The following is an 11,276-nucleotide window of genomic DNA, read 5'->3' as shown; positions in this document are numbered from 1 at the left end:
GCTTGTGCTATACAAAGATTATATGTGGTGATAACCAGATACAGACACTGAGAAAGGAAAATAAATTCTCATAAAACACTTTCTGGAACTGGTAAATAGAGAAAAATACAACAGAAGTATAAAGATAAAAGTGAAGGAGATTTAAAGGTAGGGTTTTTTCCCAGAAAGGGTCTGTCCACTGAATCTAAATCATCTCCCCAGCAGTGATAAAGGAAAAGTTATCAGGAAAAATGTTGTTGGGGCGCTAAGTCTGGTAAGGGTATCTAAGGCCCATTGGTGCACCCAGAGTGCACTCTGATGAATATGAAGTAAGTGTTTTGTTGAGTGTAAGGTTGTTCTGCCTGTCTGAGGAAGGCTGCCTCTGGTGCCACTACCTAAATAGACCTTAGTGTGCCATCCACAGTCATAGAATCATAGAATGGTCCAGGCTGTAAGGGACCTCCAAAGGTCATCTAGTCCGACCTCCCTGCAGTCAGCAGGGACACCCCCAACTAGACCAGGTTGCCCAGGGCCTCGTCGAGCCTCACCTTGAATATCTCCAGGGATGGGGCCTCAACCACTTCCTCGTGGTCCAGGGAGTTCCAGTGCTCCACCACCCTCACAGTAAAGAACTTTCTCCTAATCTCCAATCTAAATCTCCTCCCCTCCAGCTTAAAGCCATTAAGTCCTGCTAAAGAATGACGCTAAATAAAGTCACACAGTCTGGTTTAACTAGACTCAAAGAATATGTAGAGAGAAGATAACATTGTGATCACTTAACCTGCTTTCCTTCCTGCATTGTCCAAGCCTATCTGATTTACACTCCAATGCAGGTGTAGGCGCAGTCCCAAGTGCTGAGCCATGAGCAGATGGCACAGGAGAGATGACTCCAGTACAAAATGCTTATCCCACGCAAATATAACAGTTCCTGGCTCTAAGAGGCTCTCTGTGTGCAGGAGAAGTTACTGAAATGGTGGGTTTTCATCTCCTGCCAGACAGTGAAATAAATATGCTGGGCTGGAAGGAAGCACGCTGTGGGTAGGACTTGACTCAGAGATCAGCATTTAGATATTGGCCATAGGACTTCACTGTGTTGATTCCTCTCTGTAATGAAAAACACTCTAAAGAACATGTGATCTTAACTGAGATATTTCCAGATGACTTCACCACAGATTTTGGTAAACAATTAAAGTGTTTAACTACCACGGAGTGTATGTGTCCTCAACTTCTTGATGCTGGATCTTGTTATGCATTTGCATCCAAACTGAAGAACCTTCTCTTCTGACCTATTTTTCCCCTGCAGTCAGCTGTAGACCGTGACCAAAGGCATCCTCCTCTCTGCTCCTTCTTGAGCTAAACAGACAGAGCTCTTGCATTCCCTCTCTCTCTCTCCAAGGTATGTTTACTTGTCCTTTTGTATCTGTCATGACTGTTCCCTGAATCCTCTCCAAATTGTAAACATTTTCCTCAGGCTGTGGAGAAAACAGTAACACAGGATTGCAGTAACAGTCAGATTCATGCCAAATGAAGAGGGAATATAATTTTTCAGCTCTTAAGATCACTCTGTTTACAGTCCAAGGATCACATCAGCACTGCAGCCACAAAATAAGCACTTGTACTGAGCTGAGCCATTTCTTCACAACTTGGTGACTCCCTTTGCACAAAGAGGACTACCTTGAGTGACATTACATGTGACCATCTTGAAAAGAAGACTTGCTCACGTTGAGCAGTTCACCCTTTCCTCTTCATCACTCACCTTTCCCACAGGCTCCCTGTCATCTGCAAACCCAATCAGCAATGACAGACGTATGAAATGCTTCCAGATCCTCTGTCAGTGGGAAAAAATAACTCTGCCCAATTCTCTCCCCACATTTGCAAGGAGTGGTTAGTGAGTTTTCTATCAATTATATGTGCCATGCTACTTTTTATCATTCCAGCTTTTACCCTGAAGGTTGCGCTGAACCCTGTCAAAAACTCCTAAAAGTCAAGCATCATTGTGTTTATCAGCCAATTTCACTGAAAAAACCTATCAGGTTGGTCAGGCAGGATCTGTTTTCCATCTGTGCATGTGAATTGCCATTGACTAGAGTAGTACTATATTAGCACTTAAAAGGAACTGTAGCACAGAGCTATATTAGCACTTAGGTTTGCTTATTCTATGTCAGCTGTTTATTATTTGAACAGAATAGGCCCTAATTGTCTAGACTATTCCTCTTACCTATTAAAATACAATGGTAACTTTTAGAAATGTCTAATCGAATTTCTTTACTGCTCAAAGACTGACTAAATTTCAGCATTAATGTTCATTGAGTTCCTTTGCCAGCTCTTTTAAAACTCATGGGTATGGGATGACCAGATTGCCAATTTGAAAAATATCTTCTTCCACAGCTGTTCTCTAACATATTCTTCAGTTACAACCGGAGAGTACATATTTGACATTGAGATATTCTACACTATCTGCTGTACATACATACAAATGGAAATGTTTCCCTTTCTTTATAGTACTATTGGACCGATATAACTTACCATTTTCGTATCAATAAACTTCACAAAGTTTTGTATTAGTCTTTAATGTGTGGTTGTTTCAAAAATTCTCAGTTATGATTAATATTTATTACTAGCAATTTCTCCATTCTCCCAATAAACAGAGGGATAATTTTAATCCTTTCTTTACGCAAGTTTGTTTGAGTGACTTAGTTTTTCCTTTTTCACTTGAGAAATGTGTTTTTTGGGCTATTTCATACAAAGTTCATAAACATTTGCAATTAATAATCCACATCAATTGTTTACTACAACTCTTTTTACAAATTTTTGGAAATTACTTACTTCTGTATTTCTGGCTTCCTCAAACTGTATATTTACACAGTCATGCAAATAACTCCCAGCCCAGTTCTGAGACTGCCTCTGGGAAGAATTCATCTAGTCATTGCATCATCACACTATTAGTGTAGAAGATTTGCTCACTGTAAAGAGGGAATTATGGTTATCTCATCACCATTTGCGGTGATCAACCCGTGGGATACACAAATTTTAAAGGGCTTACAATTTCTTTGTGCTGCAACCTTGCTGGGTTGTTGAGACCTGCTCCTAGATGTTCCTAGATGCCATACGTTGGCCAAGGAAAGAGTACCTGAAAGAACTCTCAGAAATTCTGTATTTCTACAAGTAGTCAAAATGGCAATTTTTTGATCACAAAGTTTGTTAATATTTTCAGTTAAATTTTGCCATTGTTCCCTGCTTCACACTATCAGCTTCACCAGCCATGAGAGTTGCCAAGCTTTATTAGCAACCACATCAAGAAGAATAAAAGCAGTAAGGGAGTGACCAACCAGCAGTTTATAAGCAACCAAAGTAGGTCCATTGATTTCAATGGAATCACTCTGTCACTTAGCTTGGGATCTGACTCATCATCCTTGCAAATGGAAGTATTCATGATACTAATGACATTGCTCATCAATTATATATTTTATAGTTCTTTCTGGTGTTGCTTATTTGACCTTGCTTAGTCCAGTTTTAATAATTTAATTTGCAGTTTTCATAGTGGAATGATGTCTATAAGGAAATCATTTCTTTTTAGCTTACATAACTGTTCTGCAATCCACTTAACATCAGAAGAGAGGTTATTTTTTTCTTTGTGCTGCTCAAAGCACAGAAATGAAATTATTTCTATTGCTTGTTTCTGTTTTCAGTGTTTGTGGGGTTCAACATTTGCAGCTGGGCAGATGTTTGTGGTTTTTACTGTGCTTTCCTGTACAGGGGGATCGACTTTTTTTTTTTCTGTCTGATGAAAGGGAGAAAGCAGTAGAGTCAGCTTTGCCAATACTTCTCACATGTACACAAAGGAAGCATCTCTTATGTGTGGATATATATATATACACACACATAAACATCAATATGCATACAAGTTTATGTATATGCATGTATATATACCCACATACACACACATGTAATCTTTATTCACATGTTACAACTTTACATGACAACAAACAAAATTACAAGCAGGTTCTTCTTCAAACAGGTGCTTTGGGATCTACAGCTGGCACCATGGATTCCACAACCATGTGGAAATGTGGCATCATATTAAAAACAGTGATAAACAATCACAAATGAAATCTGTGATAAAATATTTTGCCCGTTGGATATAAGTTAAGATTTTTGCATCCAGGTGGCTCATGGGCTACGAACCTAAAACTCTGTTGTCTCTTAGAGAGATAGGAGAGCAGAGCAGAGTGAAGAGATTTAAAACCCAGCTGGGCACAGTCTGGGGCAACCTGTTCTAGCTGACCCTGCTTGAGCAGGGGGTTCAGACTAGACAGTCTCCAGAGGTACCTTCCAAACTCATCTAATCTTGTGATTCTGTGAAGAGTCATCTTTTCATTCCTGAGCAGAAAAAGTCTCATCTCTTAGCCAAGTTTTAGGGGATTTCTATCAGTCTCAGGCCCCAGGAAGCCAGCAGAAGGGACGAGGCAGAACAGCACCCTGAGTGGGTGAAGGCCCAGGAAAGAATCAGAGAATGAGACAGACTGTCATGTGTTACATTTCTTTAAAATATAACTGTGACTCCAATTATTAAACATGAGAAGATGGACAGCAAGGGAGAAAATACAGGATTAAAAACTTGGGATCCTCTTGAAATGTAACATAAATTCCTAGCTAGTTCAGGAGTATTGAACCTTATAAATCTTGGTTTATCCTCTGAGATATGCTTTTCTAAACAGCTAAAGATCCTTGACCTCATTTTGCCAAGAACTAGTTTTGATGATAAAATCATTGCTCGTATTGGCTTTGTTCAGGCAATACAGAAAGTAGCAAAATTGCAGAACAGTAGTGTAAAATCAGAATAGGCAACACAGTAGAGCCCAATTTCTCCGTGCCTAAAACCTGCAGAGAACTAACCACACTTTGCTTTATACCCAAAGTACTGCTGGGAGTTTGCATCACGCCGCAGATCGCTGATGTGTCTGAGCCACACGCTCACAGCAGTCTGTCTCCCAATCCTCTGCTGGATCCTTGCTTTCAAATGGGACAGCCAAACTGCTGTTCTTTAATTTCACTTGTCAGTATTGTCACTAATCCAGCGTCAGGGCCTATAGCCTACAGTTTTATTAATTGTCACGTCATTTTCACTGACACTTAGGCCCAGCCTTACAGTGTACAGCCTGAGTTTATATCAATGGATATAAATTGAGTGGTGCAGTGCTAGCTGCCAATGCAGGACAAGAAAAGGAAGAGCACAGAGCACTGGAGGGCCTGTGAAACTTTAAATACAGGTGTAGGCCTATGCTTGATCAGCAAAGCCTCAAAGCACATGTGTCATTTGACGAGCGGTGGAATAAGAGCACAAACACTCAATAAAGGCAAGTGGAGGGTGCTGCACCTGGGGAGAAATAACCTCAAGCACCAGGAGAGGTTGGGGGCTGACTTGCTGGAGAGCAGCTCTGAGGAGAAAGACCTGGGAGTCCTGGTGGACAATAGGATGACCGTGAGCCAGCAATGTGCCCTTGTGGCCAAGAAGGCCAATGGCATCCTGGGGTGCATCAAGAAGAGTGTGACCAGCAGGTCAAGAGAGGTCATCCTGTCCCTCTACTCTGCTCTGGTGAGGCCCCATCTGGAGCACTGACTCCAGTTCTGGGCTCCCCAGCTCAAGAAGGACAGGCAACTGCTGGAGAGGGGACAGCAGAGGGCTACAAAGATAATGAGGGGCCTGGAGCATCTCTCTTAATGAGGAGAGGCTGAGGGACTTGGGTCTTTTTAGTCTAGAGAAGAGAAGGCTGAGGGGGGATCTGATCAATGCTTATAAATACTTAAAGGGTGGGTGTCAAGAGGATGGGGATGGGTTTTTTTCAGTGGTGCTCAGGGACAGGACAAGATGAAATGGGCACAAACTTGAATATAAGAATTTCTATCTAAACATGAGGAGGAACTTCTTTACTTTGAGGTTGGCAGAGCCCTGGAATAGGCTGCCCAAGGAGGTGGTGGAGTCTCCTTCTCTGGAGACATTCAAAACCTGCCTGGAAAAGTTCCTGTGCAACCTGCTCTGGGTGGATTGGCTTTGGCAGGGGGGCTGGACTCGATGATCTCCAGAGGTCCCTTTAAACCCCATGTGATTCTGTGAATCTTTATAAGATGCTTAAGGTCACCTTTTTGGCAAGGAGATGTGGTTCACACTCTGAAAGAGAGAAGAAGGGAGCATGCTGAAGAATGGGGAGTTCTGGAGCCTGTTTGCTGAGACATAGGAGTGCAGGAAAGAGGAGATGACAGCAGAGGTAGTTATTACCAGTGGAGATCAGGGACAGCCCTTGTTGGGAAAACAGAGGACAGCAAGTAGTATCACCTGCTCTGCTTGATGCGGGTGCATCACTCCCATATTGTTAATTAAAGAAAAGAGACCTCATAGTGGGCTTCATGGTAACAGTCAGATTTCTGAAATGAAAAACTTAATGATTTTAATGACCTGTGGGGATGGACTGGAATTAAGTGGTGACAGCAGCGGTGAGCACTGCCGGGGGAGGACGGGCTGGTGGACTCACCAGCATCAACGGCAACACCCTGCAATGGTGCAAGAGGAGGGCTGCCCAGAATGGAGACATCAGAATGAAGGGGTGAGTAAAAAAGTGCTAATTATCCATCCATGATTATGAAGTGTTCTGGTGTCTCGGAGTCTGTGGGACCTGTCTGACAGTTTCAGACTACACAGGACGTCTCTGTGGTGCCTTTTGCAGAATGGGCTTATCATACTGTCCTAAAGTCTCTTCATCTCCTTGGTATTCACCTACATACTTGGACTTTGGATTGATTGCAGACCTGACATATTTTTGAATAGAACTGCTCGCATGATGATTTAAGGTAGTGGTTGTAATAGTGCTTATAAAGCTTGTTATTTCTGATGATTTTCATGAACTCATTCATTAGGTTTTTATGTATTCTTTCATGGTTTTAACTTATAAAATGAGCACTGAAATGTAGTGACAGTAATATAAAACTGTGACAAGCACCCAGTCTTTCTCTATTCCAAAATATGAGAAGCGGATATATGGTGTAATTAACAGCAGTTAAATGAAGAGCAAATTCAAGGAAATATTATTTCATGCAAAATGTGGGATTTACAGCCCCAAGAGACCTTTTGAGTGAAATAGTGAGTTGAGTGATTGGATTTGTAAAAGATCTAGATAATTATGTGACCATTAGCATTTATAATTACGCTAAGATAATTAAGTATAATGAAACCTCATGCTTCTTGGTATAAACAGATTACTTACAGAAGTCAGGAAGGAATATGTTTTAGGAAATCAGCATTTCACAACTGGCCAGGTGTATTTTGGTTTTGTTGTGTAGACCTTTTTTTTTAAAAACTTTTCCAATCAGACAACGAACACATCTGTAGGCAGAATGATAGATTGAATGGGGTAGCCATCTATTTTACTCTAGAATACCCTATCTCCTTACCGGTTGAAGATAATAAAGTTTCACTGTCTATTTGTGAAACTCTTTATAAGTGTTCAAAATTGACTATTCAAAATTGCCACAGAGGAAATCCTATTTGGAGATATGTCAGTAACCTTATCTGCTATATCACCTTCTTGTTACTCTTTCACAATCAGGAATTTCATTGATGGACACTGTAGTCTCAGAAGCCAGATGCATTTTTCAAAGGAAATGTCATTGATCTAATAGAGGGCAGGCTTTTGGCAGGAGACAAAAAGTTCCTGTATGAATATTTTTAACCTAGACAAGATTTACAAAGGGTTTGTTTGGTGTTTTTTTTTTAATAAAATTAAGTGTGAATCAGAGATATGTCACTGTTGTTTACAAAGTTGAAAACCTGTCTTAATGTATTGCACAGACTGGTTCTTATTTATTCAGTCATTTTAAATAAGACAGTTACAACATTTTGCTGGTGAATATCTTTGCTTACAAGCTGCATGCCTGATTTATATCAACCTGCACATTGCACAGATATTTAGAGTACCACAAAGTGAATGCCATTTGGTCAAAATTTGGCTGTGTTTGGCATTTGCTTTCACATCATGTGGCCACAAAGAAAGAACCTGATGTAGCCTAGGTATTTCTTGCCCGTTTTTTCCATTAGGTAATAAGCAACATTATTTTGCACAGGTTGAGGTATTAAGTCTATAGCCATCTGTTGTTGTGAAAGAGACTGTATTTAAACTACTGAGGAGAAGTTTAAAAATTAGCTGGGAGTCGATTGACACGGCAGATATTCCTGGTTCAAACAAAGACTTTCTTTGTTGGCAGGTTACGCAATACTTCAGTATGTTGCTTCCCCGAGCTGTAAAACAATTGGTAGAAGCATTTATTTCAACCACTTTGGAAGTGCAAAGATTTATAAAGCTCCCTGAGACCTGGCTGTCAACTGTTAAAAGGCTACTGCATAGACTTGCAGAACTGTGGACACTTGTAGAAATGATTTTAAATTAAAAAACAACTCCAGCAGCACACCCAGTGCACTCCAGTCAATAACAGGCATTCAAGCCATATGACCAGAATAGAATTAGCCCAAACTAACACCTCCTAAAGTGCATATAGTAGAACGTCTGCAGATCCACTCCTATTCATCCACACGTTTGCTAGTGTAGGCATAGCCAAAGAGCTTTTCAGGTCAAAGGACAGTCTGAGTTATTCCAGAAAATAAGTAAATGCAAGAACCTTTTTGCACAAACAAGGTGCACGAAGTAAACACATAATTATAATATTTGCTAGCTGAAGTTTCTGCTTAGGATTTTTTCCAGGCAGAGGCTGACACATTGCTCTATATTGTATATACAAACTGTTCTAAGAGCTGGAAATTATATTCTTATGACAAAACCCCCTGCTATGGACCACAAAAGTAGTCTAATCCTCTAACTGGTGCTAAGGAACCACTAGCTGGACAGACTGCCTACATCACTTGCAGTGACTATAGAAAACCGTGGCTCAGATTTCACTTCACTTATGCCCTTCAGGAATTGTTTATCTGCCTGCTTATCCACACCTCACTCTTATATAATTCATATCACTGTAGTACCTGTAACTTTGCAATACATTCAGCTCTAAATTTCTTTGAGCTCTTAAAGAAAAGGGAATCTGCAGCCATTTTAATAGGTTAGATGGTCAATGGTGTCAGAGCAGCTAATGGGCCAGGATCAATTAGGATGGACTTTCTCTTGTTCCTAAGGAAAAAATATGCAATTCTGCAGCCATGAAATAGCACTTCCTAGTTCTCATAACCTCCCTTGGAAGTTTCAGAAAAGTAACATACTACTGAAGTATCAGCACACAGGATCTTTAAAGACTCATTTCTCGTTAAGCTGTCTCAGCTTCAGCCTGCCAACCGAGTCAGCCCAGCTTGGGTTATATTTCACTCACTTTTCCAAAATCCACTACTGCTGAGTCCTGGATTATCCCTGTCTAAAAATTCAGTCCCCCTGTGTCTGAAGGTGAAATTTGGTTTAGCAGCGGGAAGGTGTTAACACAACCGCATTGTGGAGATTAACGCTGCAGCAAATCATCAAAAGAACCAGAAATATCCAACACACTCAAGATATCTATTTTTGATGAAAGCTTCAAGAATAATAGAATAGGGTTTTACAGTAGGTCAGTTATTAATTTTTCTTGGAACACCAACAAGAGCTTGGCAAGAAGCAACATGTCTGCAGTATAATTTTTTTATTTTTTGTTTAATAAGAAGTTCCATATACCATTTAACTTTCTCTCGCTCAAACTAAGTATTTATTGTTTCACTTGCTTTGAACTAGGGACTGCAATCTCATTAACGAAAGGTTTGAAATAGTGTTTAGTTTCACTGTAGTTCCCATAAGTATCCCTGTGTTAGCGCTGGGCAAGGAGCATGTGGTTCCCAGCAGTAGCGTTCATCAAGATTCACACCTCATGCCCCTCCCACGTCAAGAGCCTTATAACTCCCGCACACATCCAAGAGTGAGAAAGAGTGAAGGGGCTCTCCCTTGCCTCTGCTCAGGTCCTAAGAGGGGACACGACTGCTGTCCCAGCATCTTTGAGTCATTAAGATACTCCTGGTTGTACTTGCTAACCTGCAAAGGGAGGAGAAAGCTGCAGAAGGTGGTAGCACTGCCTTCTTCATGGCAAGCCTGTCCAAGAGAATGGTCTCTATGTCAAAACAATTGTGCCCACCACGCATGTCCAAAATGCACTGGCTCCTGTGGTGTGACAGCATGGCAACACAACAGTACAATTATAGGACCAGCCTCACCCTCATTAGCTTTAATGTAATAAAAACTAAGGTTAAAAGAGCAGTGATAACTCATAAGGGTTTGCAATACGGGCAACTCAGCAGAGCAGGAGATCATTTCAGGCAAGAGCCTACATCATATCTCATGAAGTGTGGTCCTCCTTGTTCTGCTAATGTGTCCTGTGCTGCTTTACTGCTACAGCTCTGTCTACTTAACCTTCTGACAGTATCCCTCTACTCCACTCTGGTGAGACCTCACCTGGAGTGCTGCATCCAGCTCTGGAGTCCTCAGCATGGGAAGGACATGGACTTGTTGGAAGGGGTCCAGCAGAGGGCCACAAAAAAGGTCAGAGGGATGGAGCACCTCTGCTATGAGGTTGAGGTGTGTATGTCTGCTATGACAGGCTAAGAGACTTGGGGTTGTTCAGCCTGGAGAAGAGAAGGCTCTGGGGGGACCTTTTAGAAGCTTTGAGTACCTGAAGGGGCCTACAGGAGAGATGGGGAAGGACTCTTTACTGGAGAGTGGAGCAATAGGACAAGGGGTAACCGTTTTAAACTGAAAGAGGGCAGATTTAGAGTACATCTCAGGAAGAAATTCTTTCCTGTGCGGATGGGGAGAGCCTGGCCCAGGTTGCCCAGAGAAGCTGTGGCTGCCCCATCCCTGGAGGAGTTCAAGGCCAAGCTGGATGGGGCTTTGAGCTACCTGGTCTGGTGGGAGGTGTCCCTGCCCATGGCAGGGGGGCTGGAACTTGATGATCTTTAAGGTCCCTTCCAACCCAAACCATTCTGTGATTATGAGTCTATTATTCTAGTTCTCATAAAGCACGCTCATTCCTTCACAGTGCTAACAATAACATTAGTGGTATTAGTATATACTACTGCCTCCAGTAAGTTGGTGTGTGTGAAGTCCCACTTCACTAACAGTGATTCTGGAAGCATTCTGGGAGGGAATCTGAAAATCATTTAAAGAACCAGTGGGTCCATCATCCTTCCACTTAAAATTATACCACTTAAAATCCGGTTGTTTAAAATAAAGCTACCAGAAGTATATACTAGATGTAAACGGATATAATGTTGGGAAAAGTAGTGA

Source organism: Calidris pugnax, unplaced genomic scaffold (genome assembly GCF_001431845.1).
Source record: "Calidris pugnax isolate Ruff unplaced genomic scaffold, ASM143184v1 scaffold182, whole genome shotgun sequence".
Classification (NCBI taxonomy): domain Eukaryota; kingdom Metazoa; phylum Chordata; class Aves; order Charadriiformes; family Scolopacidae; genus Calidris; species Calidris pugnax.
Note: the sequence above shows the minus strand (reverse complement) of the source record.